The sequence below is a fragment of the Chiloscyllium plagiosum genome, unplaced genomic scaffold (assembly GCF_037043375.1).
Source record: "Chiloscyllium plagiosum isolate Xiang-an unplaced genomic scaffold, Cpla_swu_hap1 HiC_scaffold_53X, whole genome shotgun sequence".
In the NCBI taxonomy this organism is placed as follows: Eukaryota; Metazoa; Chordata; class Chondrichthyes; order Orectolobiformes; family Hemiscylliidae; genus Chiloscyllium; species Chiloscyllium plagiosum.
In genome coordinates, this window is record NW_028270191.1 from 22,861,611 (window position 1) to 22,881,229 (window position 19,619).

Genomic DNA, 19,619 nt, shown 5'->3' on the forward strand with positions numbered 1-19,619 from the left:
TTTAACACGGCCAATTAACCTGATGTGCACATCTTTTGGATTGTGGGAAGAAACCAGAGTACTGGAGGAAACCCACGCAGACATGGGGTGAACGTGCAAACTCCACACAGACAGCTGCCCGAGGCTGGAATCGAACCCGGGTCCCTGGTGCTGTGAGGCAGCAGTGGTAACCACTGAGCCACCGTGCCGTCCCAAATTCCAGATTTTTTATTGAATTTAAACTTTACCATCTGCCATGGCGAGATTAGAGTCCAGGTCCCCAAAACATTATCTGGGTCTCTGGATTAATAGTCTAGCAATAATTTGGGGTGACAGAGTGGCTTAGTGGTTAGCACTGCTGCCTCATAGAACCAAGGACCCGAGTTTGATTTCAGCCTCAGGCGACTGTCTGTGTGGAGTTTGCACATTCTCCCCGTGTCAGAATGAGTTTCCTCTGATTTCTCCAGTTTCCTCCCACAGTCCAAAGATGTGCAGGCCAGGTGGATTAGCAATGGAAAATGCAGGGTTTTAGGGAAAATGTAAGAGGGAGAGTCTGGGTGGGACACTCTTTGGACAATCAGTATGCACTCGATGGGCTGAATGGCCTGCTTCCACACTGTATGGATTCTGTGATAACACCAGCAGGCCAACACCTCTCCAACAAGACAATCAAACTATTGCCCCTTGATGTTCAACGGTGTTACCATCACTGTCAACGTCCAAAGGGAACATTCCTTCTAATCTGCTACCACACAGCCACTCAGTGATCCCACACATGCTGATTGCCATGCTGACCCATTCACTTCTGCAAATGGATGTCAGCACAAGAAAAAGTGAGGGAAAATGTAGCCTGGAGGTTACCATTAACTAGAAACTGACTTGCTCCTAGTTCCTGTATTTGGGCCAACTGCTGTACTATCAATCTGTTGGAACTCCATCAATATCCTGGGAGATACCACTGACGAGAAACTCAACAAATGTGAGGTGATGAATTTAGGCAAGACTAATTCTAGAGCAAATTATACAATGAACGGAAGAGCCTTGGGAAAAGTTGATGGGCAGAAAGATCTGGGAGTGCAGGTCCATTGTACCCTGAAGTTTGCTGCACAGATGGATAGAGTGGTCAAGAAGGCATATAGTATGCTTGCCTTCATTGGATGGGGTATGGAGTATAAGAGCTGGCAAGTCATGTTAAAATTGTACAAGACATTGGCTCGGCCGCTTTAAAAATACTGTGTACAGTTCTGGACACCACATTACCAAAAGGATGTGGACACTTTGGAGAGGGTGCAGAGAAGGTTTACAAGGATGTTGCCTGGTATGGAAGGTGCTAGCTTTGAAGAGAGATTGAGTAGGTTAGGTTTATTTTCATTAGAAAAATGGAGATTGAGGGGGGAACCTGATTGAGGTTTACAAAATCATGAAGAGTATAGACAAGGTGGATAGAGACAAGCTTTTGCCCAGGGTGAAGGATTCAATTACGAGAGGTCACGCTTTCAAGGTGAGAGGTGGAAATTTTAAGGGGGATACAGGCGGCAAGTACTTCACACAGAGGGTGGTGGGCGTTTGGAACGCATTGCCAGCAGAGGTGGTAAAGGCAGGCACGGTAGATTCATTTAAGATGCGTCTGGACAGATGCATGAGTAGGTGGAGAGCAGAGGGATACAGGTGCTTAGGAATTGACCGACAGGTTTAGACAGTACATTTGGATCGCTCAGGCTTGGAGGGCCAAAGGGCCTGTTCCTGGGCTGTAAATTTTGTTTGTTCTTTGGACTCATCATGCAAACACAGTTACTACAAGAACAGGTTAGAGGCTAGAGATCTGCAGCAAATAACTCTCTTCCTGACTCCCCAAAGCCTGTTCACCATCTACAAGGTACAAGTCAGGAGTGCGATAGAATAACAGGCAAGAAATTGAACCTGCGAGATTCTCTGTCCATTTGCTTAACTTTCGTTGCTAGAAAATTATTAAGAGGGCCGAGTTGAAATGACCCTGGACAGAGCTGGTGATGTTCAATCCACATCAGACATGAGTTGAATGTGTGGCTAAACAGACTCAAGGGCTATAAGACCATAAGACATAGGAGCGGAAGTAAGACCATTCGGCCCATCGAGTCCACTCCGCCATTCAATCATGGCTGATGGGCATTTCAACTCCACTTACCCGCATTCTCCCCGTAGCCCTTAATTCCTTGTGACATCAAGAATTTATCAATTTCTGCCTTGAAGACATTTAGCGTCCCAGCCTCCACTGCACTCTGTGGCAATGAATTCCACAGGCCCACCACTCTCTGGCTGAAGAAATGTCTCCGCATTTCTGTTCTGAATTTACCCCCTCTAATTCTAAGGCTGTGTCCATGGGTCCTAGTCTCCTCGCCTAACGGAAACAATTTCCTAGCGTCCACCCTCTCCAAGCCATGTATTATCTTGTAAGTTTCTATTAGATCTCCCCTTAATCTTCTAAACTCCAATGAATACAATCCCAGGATCCTCAGCTGTTCCTCATATGTTATACCTACCATTCCAGGGATCATCCGTGTGAATCTCCGCTGGACACGCTCCAGTGCCAGTTTGTCCTTCCTGAGGTGTGGGGCCCAAAACTGGACACAGTACTCCAAATGGGGCCTAACCAGAGCTTTATAAAGTCTCAGTAGCACAACAGTGCTTTTATATTTCAACCCTCTTGAGATAATTGACAACATTGCATTCGCTTTATTAATCACGGACTCAACCTAGGGTTCCGAGGCAGAAGATGAGGCACTCTTCCTCTAGCCGTCGTGTTGCTATGGTCTGGCGATGGAGGAGTCCAAGGACCTGCATGTCCTTGGTGGAGTGGGAGGGGGAGTTGAAGTGTTGAGCCACGGGGTGGTTGGGTTGGTTGGTCCGGGTGTCCCAGAGGTGTTCTCTGAAACGTTCCACAAGTAGGCGGTCTGTGTGCAGGTCCTCGGACTCCTCCATCGCCAGACCATAGCAACACGACGGCTAGAGGAAGAGCGCCTCATCTTCCGCCTAGGAACTCTCCAACCACAAGGGATAAACTCCGATTTCTCCAGTTTCCTCATTTCCCCTCCCCGCACCTTGTCTCAGTCCCAACCCTCGAACTCAGCACCACCTTCCTAACCTCTCCGCCCCCACCCCCACTCCGGCCTATCACCCTCGCCTTATCACCCTCACCTTAACCTCCTTCCACCTATCGCATTGCCAACGCCCCTCCCCCAAGTCCCTCCTCCCTACCTTTTATCTTAGCCTGCTTGGTACACTTTCCTCATTCCTGAAGAAGGGCTCACGCCCGAAACGTCGATTCTCCTGCTCCTTGGATGCTGCCTGACCTGCTGCGCTTTTCCAGCAACATATTTTCAGTTCATTCCACATACAAACCACCCTCTGTGAAAAAGTTGCCCATCAGGTCCCTTTTAAATCTTTCTCCTCTCACCTTAAAAGTACACTCCCCAGTTTTGAATGCCCCACCCTCAGAAAAAGACACTTGTCATTTACCTTATCTATGCACCTCATCATTTTATAAACTTCTATAGGTCATCCCTCAACCTCCGACACTTCCGTGAATAAAGTCCTAGCCTATCCTTATCGCTCAAACCCTCCAGTCTTGGCAATATCCTGGTAAATCATTTTTGCATCCTTTCCAATTTAACAATATCCTTTCTATAGCAGGGCGACTAGAACCGTGCTTGTTAGCGCTATTGATGACACCTCTATCACCACACTGATGATTCAGGGTAGACCGATTGGTTGGCAATTGGCCCCATTTGATCCGTCCTGCTCACGATAACCCTTGTGTCTGTCCTGGCTTTCTCTACAAGAGCAACACACCACTCTGTATGCCTCCACCTATTCCCCATAGTTCTGCAAACCTTTTCAATTCAGAGAAGTTACCAGTTCTCTTCTAAGAATTTAAACTGCTTCTCGCACACTCTTTCAGCAGCACAATCCCGACCCCAGCCTCTCTATGTGAAACAGCAAGTTTTTCCTCATGTCACCTTTAGTGCTGCCTACAACAGACCAGGGAAATTGAGACATCTTCCTCGACAAAAGCATTGACTTGGAGGTGATTTCATCAAAGATTTTCAAACGATTGCGAACTGGGCTGTGTTTCTGTGGAAAGGCGGTTTGAATTTGAAAGACTAGTGAACATGGGAAGGCCGTCCAGGCCCATCGAGTTTCTTCCAGTTTTCCACTTCAAATCCGCATCTCAATTCTCTCATCCCTCTGAAATATCCTCGACGATCAAAAATCTCACCAATCTTGGTCTTCAGATTTACAGCTAACCCCAGGCCTTGACAACTTTTTGAGGGAAGTTCTGGATTTATATCAGGAAATATTCCAGAATAGCTTGGCTCATCTGACACACTCCCCACCTCCACCTTTAAATGTGAAGAGGTTTCCTCGAAATGTCCAGAATTACAAAGTTCCCCAACTGGTGCGAGGGTAGGGTAAGGAATGAGAGAAAGAATCCCAAGCAAGCACATGGAGAGGAATGAGCAACAGAGGCTTGCCCCAACAGGCTGATAAAGAACTCTCTCCTCCAAGAAAGGTACCTTTACTCTCATCATAGGTCTGCACAGTACAGAAGGAGTTCAGTCAGCACCTCACTAGAGTCACCCAGTCAGTCGCATTCCTGGCTCTATTCCTGTATTGTAGTTCATTTCTTCCCCTCAGATGCCTGCCAAATTTGTTTTGGAAATCATTCTCCATTGATTTTCCAGACAGCAGGTTCCAGGATATACTCAGTAAAATAGTTCTCCTTCACATTCCAGCCCTCAGCTCACCTTGCACCCAAAATCAGAAAGGAGAAAGTGAGGTCTGCAGATGCTGGAGATCAAAGTTGAAACTTTATTGCTGGAACAGCACAGCAGGTCAGGCAGCATCCAGGGAACAGGAGATTCGACGTTTCGGGCACAGGCCCTTCTTCAGGAATGATTCGACGTTTCGGGCACAGGCCCTTCTTCAGGATTCCTGAAGAAGGGCCTGTGCCCGAAACGTCGAATCTCCTGTTCCCTGGATGCTGCCTGACCTGCTGTGCTGTTCCAGCAATAAAGTTTCAACCCAAAATCAGAAATCCTTGACCCCCTAGTCGTTGTCTTGTCAGCCAAAGAGAACAGCTTTGTTTAACCTTCTCATAATCTTGTACACCTTGATCAATCTCCTTCACTCCAACAATCCCAGCTTCTACACCCGCCCCCCCTCTCCCCTCGGAGAGAAAATCCTTCACTCCAGTTGTGGCCTAATTAGAATTTGAGAAATATTCAATGTAATACTATTTGTTCCTCAAAAGAACGTGGGAAATGACAGAATAGTATGGGCCTTCATACTCGCCTCAAGTTAGTCTACTGAAAAAAAGTGAATCGCACGTTAAAAATTCCCCTCGAGCAACAGATATGCTTCTCGGAGGTGCCAATATTTCCTTCTAAAATTACCATCTCAGTTACTCAGCCCTCACCAGTCACATTCCACAGATGACATCCCCCTCCCATGGGCCAAACAAGATTAAAACTGGAATGTGAAAAAGGATAAAACTTTCAAAAGACCAGTTGCTCTTAGATCTGTCCCACATAGAGTCTGAAGTTTTGTTTTGCCTTGTAAATGAGTAGATCTCCTGTGGATGTGTGCTCAGGAAATCTGACAATATGCTGTTTTGACATGGACAGACACAGGAGTGCCATTGCTCACATGTAAACTGTCCCTTTAAGGCCATAAGACCCAGCTGACTTCATAGTCTGCAGGCAATTTGAATCTTACTACTACTAGGAATATCTGGTGGGGTTAGGAATATGTGGACCGTCTGAAGCGGTCAGAGAAGGCTCACCAGAAGTTAGGCCTCAGGCTTCATTTCTATAAAGCTGACAATCGGTGATGCCTAGCCCTGCACATCGGTTGGGGTCTTGAGAAATTTGGCCAAGTGCAACGTCAGTTTGGCCATTGAGTACATTTGTGGTGTGCACCCAGGGATGGGGAGAGGTCAGTGAGGGAAACAAGGCAAATGGGGGCCCGAGAGGTGGCAAGCTGAGACTGTACATCGAGGAGGAGTATCTCATTTGGACCTCCTGGTTCCCCAAAAAGGTTGGTTTAGTGAACCAGCTGGAGAGATGACATGGAAGTCTACTTCAACGCTGTCTTGAGAGAGTGCTGCCTTGTCAGAGGTGCTACATTCAAATAAGATGATAAAACAAAAGCCCTTTTGCTTTCACCAATATTTATCCTTCATATCAACCTCGAAATAACAGACGATCTAGTCGCTAGCTCACTGGGGCCTTGCTGCACAGAGACTGGCTGCCATGATTCCCGTAGACTATGATTTAAAAGGGACATCTGGAGGTTACACGTAGCAACAGTGTCAACACAAATGACAAGTTTCTGTTAAATCTGAAACAAAGTGCTCTTTACCATGGCAATGGCTTTACCACAGCAGGCTACGGATGTCATAATTGGAATGAGGTCAGTCAGGTGGACCTCAAAGAATCCGAGTTCCCTGATTGGGCTGTTAATCTTGTCAAATCAGGGAGCCCTGGCTGACAGGTATAAACAGAAGGGTCAGAGGTTCTGTTCACTCTGAGAGCTGGCTCTGAGGGAGCTTGATCAGTGTCAAGGACTCTCCATGTGTAAATAAAGGGGGACTTGGTGATAGGATACGAGCCTCTGTGGAGTTATTTCACCGGTCATTCTCCAAACCCTGGGGAGATGGTTCGAGAGAAATTGGAATGAAACCCATCGCTTGGAGACATGTTTGCATGGCGCTGCAAAAAAAATGGCTGAAGTCATCAACCATGTCTCACGAGATGTTGGATTAAATAACCTAGACACGCTGTGAGGAAACCATAAAATGACTTGAGGTATGAAATTATAAAAAAAAAGCTTTCTACATTTTTATAGCAGTTATTCAAAAATGAGTTGGCCACGGGACAAAGGAAAGACCGACACTCAAGAGTCACTTGAGCCACGTTTGCTTACCAGTTGACTGGGCAGGGGCACACTGCCATGATGACCCCCCAATATGACCTCTGCCCAGGGAGGGGTGATGGTGGAAACATTTAGCCCTACCCCAGGTACTCGTTTCACTTCCTCACCTCAACAGTGGCACAAAGTCTCTCTGTTGCTGATAGGACTGACCACACTTTTGACTCCCCTCTCAATGCAACGTGACGGTTTCAGTTTCTGTCAAAACATTGGCAACTCAGCTTTGGCTAAATACTTCCAAATGTGCGGTGATGTAAGCCAGTGGGTGGATTTGGGAAGCAAACGTACAAAGCTATCTGCGCTTGCAAACCGCATCCTTTATCCCTTTCAACAGCAGGTTAAATGCGTGAAAAAGGCACCACGTTCTCCTTGCGCGATAGATTGCCTGTAACTGGGGGAGGTGGGGGTCTGTAAAGTGTCAACTATGCACTTGGAGAGACATCAGTTGACTTCAGTGAAATCAACAGACGTATGTCCAAGTTTATAGCTGACATTTTACAGGCCTTCACGTCAGTCCTTTTATTTGGATGCCGACAGGGAACATTTTGTTAGGAGTCTGTGACTGAGGGTTGGGAAGGGAGCAGCGAGGGGTTGAGGGTGGGGGTTGAGTGTAGAAAAGCAGAGCTGAAAATGTGTTGCTGGAAAAGCGCAGCAGGTCAGGCAGCATCCAAGGAGGAGAATCGACGTTTCGGGCATGAGCCCTTCTTCAAGAATGAGGAGAGTGTGCCATGCAGGCTAAGATAAAAGGTAGGGAGGAGGGACTTGGGGGAGGGGCGTTGGAAATGCGATAGGTGTAAGGAGGTTAAGGTGAGGGTGATAGGCCGGAGTGGGGGTGGGGGCAGAGAGGTCAGGAAGAAGATTGCAGGTTAGGAAGGTGGTGCTGAGTTCGAGGGTTGGGACTGAGACAAGGTTGGGGGGGGGGGGGGGGAAAATGAGGAAACTGGAGAAATCTGAGGTCATCCCTTGTGGTTGGAGGGTTCCTCGGCGGAAGATGAGGCGCTCTTCCTCCAGCCGTCGTGTTGCTATGGTCTGGCGATGGAGAAGTCCAAGGACCTGCATGTCCTTGGTGGAGTGGGAGGGGGAGTTGAAGTGTTGAGCCACGGGGTGGTTGGGTTGGTTGGTCCGCGTGTCCCAGAGGTGTTCTCTGAAACGTTCCGCAAGTAGGCGGCCTGTCTCCCCAATATCGAGGAGGCCACATCAGGTGCAGCGGATGCAGTAAATGATGTGTGTGAAGGTGCAAAAGCAGCCACATACACACAACCCAAACTCGCAAAGTGAACAACTATGCTGCTGGGTGAATTAAGAGAGAGACAAATATAGAACTGTTTCTAAGGGAGATGAGCTGGGCACAGGGAGGTAAGATAAGATGATAAGAGTCTGTGTTTGTGTCTGTGGCAACAAAGCCACAGGGACCTCACTCCCACCCTCTCCAAGGAAACGGAGATCTGACTCTCGACTATTCCCAACATTTAGCTGTCAAACATTCCCAGTTTCCTATTTCTATTCCCCATCAGTTTTCTTACAGTAAAATACAAGGCTAAAATAAAATAGTGCTGCAAAAGAACAACAGCAATGCATCAATATCTGGAAAGAACAGGTTAACCTTTTCTCCTTTTCAAATAATGACGCATCTGTGTATTTCTAGGTATTTCTGCTTTTGATCGGTGATCTTAAACACCTCCCACAAGGTTGTGAATTCACACCAGAGTACGAGCTCCCATTCACACAACTAGCACTGAGCTTTAAAGGGACTTTTCTTAGCATTGTGTGATCCAATTGTTAACATTACCCAATCAAAATGCTAAAAGTTCCTTTTCGTTCCTGGATCCTGGTCACCTAGCAGAGCTACCTGGCAGCCAGTCGTTGGAACAGCGGCTTCAATTTGCATGGTGCCTTCAAGATCATGAAAAATCCTAAAACATTTCATAGGAGCCTCAGAAAGCATTAAAAATATGACACCAAACCGTACCAAGGAGATATTAGGTCAGGTGACCAAAAGCTTGGTCAAAGACATTGGTTTTAAGGAGTTTCTTGAAGGAGGAAAGTGAGGTAGAGAGGGATGACACAATGGAGGGAGGGAATTGCAGAGTTTGGAATCCAGTGTTACAATTGTGACCACGCAATGGGATACTCCAAATAGTAATGCATAACACAAATAGAGATTAGGAATGACACGCGTACCCCCACCCTCCCCAAGAAATAAAAGTTAAAAGATACACAGATTAGTCTTTGAGTAAATTCATGAAGAGTAGGTGGCTTATTTGCAGGTTGACTGAAATTCATGTGTCCTGGTTCCTTTCAATCATGCATGACTGGGAAGCTTTCAGAGTGAGAAAATATTTTCCATTTTTTTTCCCCACTTGCAGTGCAGGATATTTAATGGCTAATCTCAAACTGTGACCTTCACAGCACACTAGTCCACACACTAATATACCAGTGCAGCAACACACCCAGACTTTTTTTAAAGTATATCCCTAGAAAGGTAACACACAAACATGTCTGCAGTGGATAGTTCACTACTGGAGTAGGGATGTGGCCTCTTGTTATCTCATCCCTGTTAGTGTTTCTGTTTGAAGTTTCCTTGACTCTGCACAGGTGGGACTTCCAAGAGTCTACACAGGACTCTGCCAGACATTCCCTCAATTTATATCCGTAGTCACCTTTTAGCTGTAGCAGTCATCTTTAAAAACAAATATTGGAGTAAAACATTGGGACAGTTTTCCTTGGAAAGGAGAAGGCTATGAGGGGATTTTGACAGAAGTTTTCAAAATCATGAGGGGCTTGGACAGAGTGGATGGGGAGAATATGTTCCCATTTGGAAACAGATCAAGAAGCAGAGTGTGTGTTTTAAAGTGTTTTACACAACAAGCAAATATGTAGCAAGGAAAACCCTTTCTCACCCAGCAAGCACTTCGGGTCTGGAATACAATGCCTGGAAATGCAGGTTCAATTGAAGCATTTAAGAGGGGCATTGGATGCTTAGGAGAAAGGGAGGACTGCAGATGCTGGAGATCAGAGTCGACAGTATGGTGCTGGAAAAGCATAGCAGTTCAGGCAGCATCCAAGGAGCAGGAGAATTGACGTTTCGGGCATAAGCCCTTCATGAGGAATGACAAGATTAGGTGGCGACACATGGCTGCAAGTGTGGAGCGGAGGATCCAGAAGGAGAACAGTTTCTGAAGGGTTCAGATTTGTAGTGGGTACTAGTTGTCCTGTTCAGATCCAAATTGTGTTGGTATGAATGTGATCCGGAGTCAATGCAGGATCAGTCGATTCTGTAGGTAGGCACTGAAGAAGGAGATGTGGCTGTGGTAGTGAGTCTGTTTCAGGACGTGGCTGAAGAGCTTCAAAGCAGATATAACCAGGGGAATGCAGTGAGAAAGAGACTCACTGAGATCCTTGTCGAGAGGGGAGGAGAACTTCTTCAAGATAGGCATCCTTGGAAGAGGCTTTGCATTAGAGTTAAAATCAACTAAGGGAAAGTGAGGATGCAGATGCTGGAGATCAGAGTCGAGAGTATTGTGCAGGAATGTACAGCAGATCAGGCAGCATCCGAGGAGCAGGAGAATCAACGTTTTGGGCATAAGCCCTTCATCAGAAATGAGCCATTGGATGGTTATTTGGATAGAAATGGAGTGCAGTGTAAATGCAGGAGATTGGCATTAGGGAATGATGCTGGTTTGAAGAGCAGGTGCAGACATGGACTGAATGGCCTCTATCTAGAGTCATGCAGCGCCCTTCAGCCCATCAAGTCTGCACTCTCAATAACTACCACGTCTGTGCCATAACAATTGTGTTGGGAGAATGAAATTTACTGGGAGTTAAGATGCAGACGGCAGTGTTTTGAACGATCTCAAGGTTATGGAGGTTAAAATGTGGGAGACCAGCCAGAATGTGGTAGGACAGCCAAGTCTGGGTGTAATGAGGCATTGAGGAGGGTTTCAGCGGCCGAAGAGTTGAAGCAGGGGCAGTATTACAGGTGTGGAACTTTGTAACTGCAGTGATCGCGTCAAGGGGATCGGGTGAGATCTTGGAACCCAACAGGTCAAAGTGGTCTCTCTTGTCCCTCTTACCACATTTCTGTGTTCTCACATTTGTCCCACTGAATGCTTGTTCAGTTGGAGTTTGGGGCGGTCTTGCACATTCAGCCTATTCCACTCATTTCAACATGTTCCTTGACTTCCATTGGACAAACATCTCCCTTCAATCTATCGGTTTCAATTCCTCGCTCCTCTCTTTGAACTTTAAATCAAGAAGCTTGGTCTTTAGTGATAATGGAAACCCCAAGCAAGTTCAACTTGATATTCTATGATCACCGCTCCCCCATAGACACATACCCGTATGAACATACAAACAAGGAATAAGAGTTGGCCACTCAGCCCTTTGAGCCTGTTCCACCATTCAATAAGATTTTGGCTGATCGGATTTTAATCTCATCTCTACATCCCTGCATATCCTCCGATAATCTTTCATGCCCTTGGTCATCAAGAATCTACGTCTGCCTTTAAACATATTGAATGATTCTACATCCACTGCTTTTTGAAGAAGGGAATTCCAAAGACACTCAACTCTCAGAGAAAAAGTAGGTTTCCTCATTTCTGACTTAAATGGGCACCCCCTTAATTTTGAACTCTGACCTCCGGTTCAAGGTTCTCCCACTCTGCTCGAAACTGCTCAGGTCTTTCTGATTTATTGACAGAATCTTCCAAAGGCTGCGCCACTGAATCTAAAACAAGTCAACACATTCTGCAGAATGGCAAAGCAAGCAAAGGTGGTATTTTTAAATTAAAAATGACCTCGTGACACAGTGAGCGGTTTTGAATGCGGAATGCCATTCAGCTAGATCATAACTCCATATTCACAACCACCTCTGATAACCTTTCAACCACCCTCTTCCGCCCCCACCCCCACCCCCAAACATTTATCAAATACCTCTGCTTTAAAAATATATTCAAGGACTCTGCTTGCACTGCCTTTTGAAGAAGGGAATTCTAAAGAGCTCCCAAACTTCTGAGAGAAACAAATTCTCCCTGACACCATTTTAAATTAGGCACTCCCTTATTTTTAGACAGTGACCCCACATTCTAGATTCTCCCACAAGAGGAAACTTCTTTTCCACATCCAGCCTTTCCTCATAAAGGAATCCACTCATTCCAGGTATTATTCTGGTTAACCTTCTTTGAACTACTTGTGTGAAGTTGAACACATTCAGATCCTTCCTTAAATAACATGACCCATACTGTGCACAGTACTCCAGATGGAGTCTCACCAGACCCTTGTATAACTGACATTAGTGAACCAGATTAGTTTTTCCTGACAATTGACAACGGATTCAGGGTCATTGTTAGACTTAATTCCAGATGTTTATCAAATTCAAATCTCTGCTGTGGTGGGATTCAAACCTGTCCCCCTAGAACATCAGCTGGGTGTCTGGATTCAGTTCAACAATACTACTGCTAGGTGACTGCCATTGCTTGTTGATACTCCACAAAAGAAGTCTTGAGAGGGACTTCAGAGCTAATGGTCTGAGCAGTTGCTGGTGAGAATCAAGGATGTGCAGTCAGCGAGCATCTCAACACTCTGCAACCTCTCCCCATTTAGATAACATGCTTCATTTTTACTCTCCGCTAAAATAGACAAATTTATTTTTTTTCTACATACCTATTTACCAGATTTTTGCTGACTCACTTAATGTATCTACATCCCTCCTTACATTTATGTTCCTATCTACCTTAGCAATCGTGCCTTTCGGTCCCTTCACCCAAGGCATTTGTACAAATGAACAGTTGAGGCCCAGCACCAATCCCTGTGGCATATTACTAATGACATTTTCCCATCTAGAAAATGACCCATTTATGCCTGCTTTGTTTCCTGTCAGCTTTTCCTTTCCGCATAGAAAGCTGTTCCTGTTCACTGGGATGTTTTAAAAGGAGTGTAATTGAACAGTTTAAGATTACACTGTTCTTTTCTGAGACATAAATTGACGGAGTCTAGACCCGACACCGAAGCTAAAGGATGTTGTCAACGGTTACCCAGGTTTGACAATGCGATGATTCCTCCAATCTTTTTCCTTTCAAATGGACCTGGAAGACTGTAAATCTCACTCACAAATCAACTTTGACAGCACAGGGATCGGTCACTGTATCCAACTGGTCTATGAAAAGAAGGGTGAGATTTCACATGGCAGCACTGCCAAAACAACACTTATGCCAGCTACAGTGGTGAATGCCAACAGGTGCAAGAGCCCACTGTGTAATGGCTCAGTTGGCACTGCTCCCAACAGATCAGAAGGTTTAATCGGTTCACAACTCCACTGCAGAGTTTGGAGCAAATTACCCACACCACACTCCTGTGCCACCAGAAGTGCCCAACCTTCACAGGAGGTGCTAAACAATGAACCCCCCCCAATCCCATCTGCTTTGTCACCAAAAGGATCCCACGGTGGGGAGCAATGGAGCTCTCCCAGGACCCTGGCCATTATTAATCCCTCAACTAATGTTGCCTAAAACAGGTGATCTGGCCATTGACGCATTGCTGTTTGTGGGATCTTGCTGTGTGCAAAGCAGTTGCTCCATGACAATAGCGACTACACTTGAAAAGTGTGCCCAGGACTGTAAAACACTTTGGGGTGTCCTCCAGTTGTGAAGATAATATTCTCTCTTTATCGTCCCATTCAATCCCCTCACCAACAACCCAATATAGCTGTTCTCTTCTCGTCTGGTCCACAAACAACTGGGTGGCTAACCGTGGTTAGCATTGCTACTTCACAGTGCCAGGGACCCAAAGTTCGATTCCAGCCTTGGGTGGTTGTCTGTGTGGAGTTTGCACATTCTCCCTGTGTCTGTGTGGGTTTCCTCCGGGTGCTCCAGTTTCCTCCCACAGTCCAAAGAGGTGCAGGTCAGGTGAATTGGCCAAGCTAAATTGCCCGTAGTGTTCAGGGATGCCTAGGCTAGGTGCATTAGTCAGGGGAAATGTGGAGCAATAGGGTAGGGGTAATAGGTCTGGGTGGGATACTCTTCAGATGGTCAATGTGGATTTGTTGGGCCAAATAACCCGTTTCTACACTGCAGGGATTCTATAATTCTATGAACTGTCTTGTTGACTCTGCCACTGGTTGGCCCCTACCTTCCAACCAGTCGTGTTGGCACCATGTTTGCTGGGAACCGAATGAATGGAGGTGCATCATCATCAATTGGGACTCTGCCAGCCTTCTGTTGATCTCGGGACAGAAAGCTGACAGATAGAAATCTTAACTGACAAGAGAATTAATGGTCCCACACCCGCCTCGTTAATGTAATCACTGATTGCTATTTGTGATAGAAATGTCAGTCTGATAGGTGGCACAATGTTGCACTGGAGGTTTCCTATCACTTTATCAGCTTCACTTTCTGGCCCCCATTTTCTTAAACCGTTGGCGTACATACAAAATCAGAAACTTTCTTCACCCGAACCAGTTTGATAAACTCGCAGGGAGCCAGTGAGAGGGAGGAAGTAATTAATACATGAGGTATGCACTTATGTCTAATAACACTAATGTACTGCATCTAAATAAAATCTGCTCCCCTTATCATTCCCATTCCCTTTCTTTACTAGTTTGATCCAGTTTTCATTAAGCTCCCAAGATGAGGAACTTCATCTCAAACAGAACCTGAGAACTGGGAGCAGGAGTAGGCCATTCAGCCCCTTGTTCCTGCTCCCCCATATAATACAAATCATAGCTGATCTCATCTCCACTTTCCTGCCCATTTTCCATAACCCTTCCAACATGTTACTCATTAAAAATCGGTCTCTTGCTTGAATTTATTCAATGTCCTGGCATCCATCACACTCTGGGGCAGTGAATTCCAGAGATTCATGACCCTTTCAGAGAAGAAAATTCTCATCTGTTTTAAATTTGCTTCCCCTTATCCTAAAACTATTACCTCTTGTTTTAGGTTGCCCCACATAAGGAAACATCCTCTGTCAATCACCTTTAGCATTTTATAGACCTCAGTTAGATCTCCTCTCATTCTTCTAAACTCCAGGGAGTAAAGGTCTAAAATGCTCAATCTCTCTTCAAAAGTCAAGCCTCTCATTTCTGGAATCAATCTAGTGAACCTTCACCTTGAATACAGTTCCTCAAGTAAGGACAGCAAGACTGTACACAGAACTCCAGATTTGGTCTCACCAATAAACTGCAGTTGCAACAAGTTTTTCCTTCTTTATACTCCATTCATTCAGGGATAAATGCCCTAATTCTTTTTGACCACCTTATTACCTTTGGAGTTGGTTTGCTAAGTTGACTAGACTGCTGATTTATGATGCAGAGTGACGTCAACAGCATGGGTTTAATTCACACACTGGCTGAGATTACCATAAAGGATTCTCCTTCTCAACCTTTCCCCTTGCCTGAGGCGCAGTGACCCCCCGGCCATTTCCCTCGAATGAGAGAACAGCCCTATGCCATTATTATATGAATACCAACTATGATTCAGTAGCTCAGTTTGCTCATTTCAAGGCTTTCCTTTGGCAGCTGTGTCCAAAGCTATTTGCAGGATATTTGAGAGGGTGACGTGGAATCAGGAACTGAAGAGTGGATGGTGTTGTATATCAATTGGATGAGGGCAGTGTGCTGGAGAAAAATTGAACTTAGGGGCAACTGAACCAGTGGAAAATGAGATTGAGGCATAAGCCAATGAGGGAAGTTAAATTAAGTGGGAACACTACTTTGGCAGAAAGAATTAATTAGTCATTTGAGGGTGGCATAGTAGCTCAGTGGTTAGCACTGCTGCCTCACAGCATCAAGGACCCCAAGTTTGATTCCACCCTCAGGCAACTGCACATTCTCCCTGTGTCTGCATGGGTTTCCTCCCACAGTCCAAAGATGTGCAGGTTAGGTGGATTGGCCATGCTAAATTGTCCATAGTGTTCAGGGATGTGTAGGTTAGGTGGATTAGCCATGGCAAATGCAGGATTACAGGGATAGGGAGGGTCTAGGTGGGATGCTCTTCAGAAAGGCAGTATGGACTCAAAGGGCCAAATGGCATGTTTCCACACTGTAGGGATTCTTGGAGTTCAAATACTTTGTTCCAAACCTTGCCAAAAGCTTTGAAGTCAAAGCATTCACAAAAGCAGGGTTCCACAAACCACAGGAGACAAGTCACTGTGGGAAAGGCCCTGCTCAAACTCCAACCAGATTAGGCTTGAACTTTCAAGGCAGTCGGTCATTTGAGCTCAGATAATCATTCTTGACTTGACCGGACCCTCATTAAGGAGGAGACAGTTCAGAAAGTGACCGGCTGGATGTGTTTCATTGCACAAAATACAATCGAACTGGAATGACACGATACCGAGCAACTCAAGGTTAATCCAGCATCATTCCAGCTGTAAATTTAACGTTCAGCAGGTCGATCGATCCCCGTGAAGGCATCGACATTTAGCTCTCACTTAAAATATTCATAAGAATCAGCAATGGCCAAAAAATAGGCATTACAGGAGATTACAAAAGGTGATTGGGAGACTTTTTGCTGTTTTGATTGTAGAAAGCGATCTTGTTGACATGTCTCACTGTTTAAATAGGGAGGATGATTAGCATGGACAGGGAGGTAGGTATAGCAGTGGAAAAGAATAAACAAAATTCAATCAGGTGGATGGCAGAATATAATCGGGAGCTTCCTGAAGCCTCTGTGATCACGCACGTTGGCACTACCAACTTATCAGGATCAGTCACCTAGCAATAAATGGCCAGAGGCCTGGCGCACCATCCTGTTAAAGGTAGTGGACAGGCTCTTGAGTATGGGGCCAATAGGAGGCTCTCCAGCTTGAAGAACCAACAGCATGAAGTTCAGGTAAGACAGAGAGATGGGTGCCTCCATCTTGAGACTTGCCCAAGAGGGCCTCCATTTTGAGACACCATTGGCCAGGGTGAGAGGTAACCTTCATTACAAGACACACCCTCAGCAGGGGAGGAAGGTGCAGGGCCTCCATCTTGAGATAACCTCTTCGTAATGTATCAAAGTCTTAAATTTAAAAATTTGTCTCATTACTGAAACGTCACTGTACAGTGGAACACCCCCATCCCTCCACTGGGCAGCCTGCAGCTGCAGCAGTGGCTAAGTAGTCAGGAAAGACCTCAACGTGCTGCAGTCTCTCTAGCAACAGGAGACTCCATAGGTTAGACCATAAGACGTAGGAGTAGACCATTCAGTCTATCGAGTCTGCTCCACCTTTCAATGAGATCTACTCCACTTTCCTGTCTTTACTCCATGACTCTCCAATCCCTTACTAAGTAAAACAAAATCTCTCAGCCTTGAATACAATCAATGACTCAGCCTCAACAGCCCTCTGCAGTAAACATTTCCACAGATTCACAATCCTTAGAAGAAATTCCTCCTCATCTCAATCTTAAATGGGCGACCCCTTATTCTGAGATGATGCCCTCTGTTCCTAGACACACTCACAAGGGGAAACAACCTCTCCACATCTAACCTGTCAACTCCCCCAAGAATCTTGGATTTCAATAAGGTCACCTCTCATTTTTCTAAACTCGTGAGTACAGGCCTAACCTACTCAACCTCTCCTCATAAGACAGTCTCTCCATACTTGGTAACAGCCAAATGAACCTTCTCTGGACCGCCTGTGATGCCAGTCTATCTTTCCTTGGATAAAGGGCCCAAAACTGTTCATAGTATTCCAGCTGTGGCCTGACTAGTACTTTGTATAATTTTAGCAAATTCTCCCAATTTTTATACTCCATTCCCTTGGAAAGAAAGACCAACATTCCATTTGCCTTTCCTACTACCTGCAGAATTTGGATGCTAGTTTATTGCAATTCGTGATGAGGACTCCCAAGTCACTGTGTTCTCTCAGAGAACCCCTTCACAGTGTGGAAACAGGCCATTTGGCCCAACAAATCCACACCAAATCTCCGAAGAGCATCCCACCCAGATCCATTTCCCCCTACCTTTTCCCTGTAGCCCTGCATTTCCCATGTCTAATGCACCTAACCTACATATCCCTGAACACTATGGGCAATTCTGTAGCTTTCTGCAGTCTTCCCCATTTGAATAATATTCAGCACTTCTATTCTTCCAACCTCGTATTTTCTTTTATGGAGACAGGCAGTTGGATCCTGGGAGCTCTTCCAAGGTCCTAACCTGCTTCCAAATAAATGACCCGAGGCAGATGGAACCAAACTGGCATGCCAGACATGGCCCACATTGCCCACGTTAAGCAGATGCACCACCTTAAGACACCCACAACGCACTTTAGAGTGTAAGAGGGTTTTTTTTTAAGCATAGTCAATGTAGCAATGTTACAAAGCTGACAGCCAATTTGTGCACAGAAAGCGCTCTCAAATAGCGCTATGGTAATAGCCAGAGAATCTTGTTTTGATGGTAGTTGGGAGAGAACAAATAGTGAGGACAACGGTGAAACAGCAAAACACAAGGAAGTAGGCTGTATAGACAATCTATTTTGTCTACGTTCTCCTCACATGTTGCTTTGTCTCGCTGCGTAGGAAGCACTGTTAAATGGAGCACCTGATTTTACACTCGGGTGTTTTATAACCTGACCTTCACAGCATAGCATCATTCAAAACATTCCAAGCAGATAAAGTACACCAACCCTTTTGAAGGAGAAAAGCAGCTCGGTGGAAGAGAGTTTTCTTTTCTCCTCCCCCCCCCGTCCCCCGTCCCACCCCGTCCCCCCACAAAATGTGGTCTCATCTGCCTTTATTCTATCCTCCCTCAGAATTAGTTTCTCTCAGAACATGTATCTCATCCATTCTGGTTTGTATGGGATATTTTCTCCCCTGCTTTAGAGGGGCACTCAGAAGGACAGAATATTTTTGGTGGGGGTGGTGAGGAAGGGCAGAATTAAACTGCCTCTCCAAGGAAAGTCAGCAGCCTACCCACAGACTTGAGGAAAAACCTACCTCACAGCCTGAGGGCAGTAATGGGCAGGGCATTATAACCAATGGCTCTCTGGCGTGAGCCAAGTTGAGAGTTATGGGACAGGTAAGGTTTGGCTAATTGTCTCAATAAGAAATGGATTCTTTGGAGCTAATACTTAGAAAACTACAAGCACATTATGGTGGCATGTTGGTTCAGTGGTTAGCACTGCTGCCTCACAGCACCAGAGTTCAATCCCAGCCTCAGGTGACCGTCTGTACGGGTTTGCTCTGGGTGTTTTGGCTTTCATCCCACGGTCCAAAGATGTGCGGGTTAGGTGGATTGGACGTGCTAAATTGCCCCATGATGTGCAGGCTAGGTGGGTTAACCATGGGAAATGCAGGGTGATGGGGTGGGTGTGGGTGGCTCTTCAGATGATCGAAAACAACTTGATGGGCCGAATGGCCTGCTTCCACACTGTAGGGATTCTATGATGAGGCTGGGTACCCATCCTATTTTCTGTGCCCCCCCAGAATGTCTGACCAGTATGTGCTGGTGGTGGCTAAGGTCGCAAGGCTGGGACCACAAGAGAATTTCTCAAACTCCCTATCAAATGGTTGCTATGGGAAGTTGAACACCCTGCCAACCACAAGAGTGGACGGTGGTGTTTCCAAGAGGCAGAACTCCCTTAGTTTCAGCTTTGTAAGAGTAAGCAAACAAAGGCAGTCCCATTCACTGATGGCATAGGGCAAGCAGACAGTATTCAGAGACAGGTTCTGGGCCAACAGTATGGTGGTGGGA

The 19,619-nt window shown here is 45.9% G+C and overlaps 1 protein-coding gene across 6 annotated transcripts in view; it reads right to left on the reverse strand.

Annotated features, from left to right (window-relative positions):
• LOC122543290 (RNA-binding motif, single-stranded-interacting protein 2-like) overlaps positions 1–19,619 on the reverse strand; it is a 261,569-nt gene that overhangs the window by 179,114 nt on the left and 62,836 nt on the right. The window lies entirely within an intron of this gene.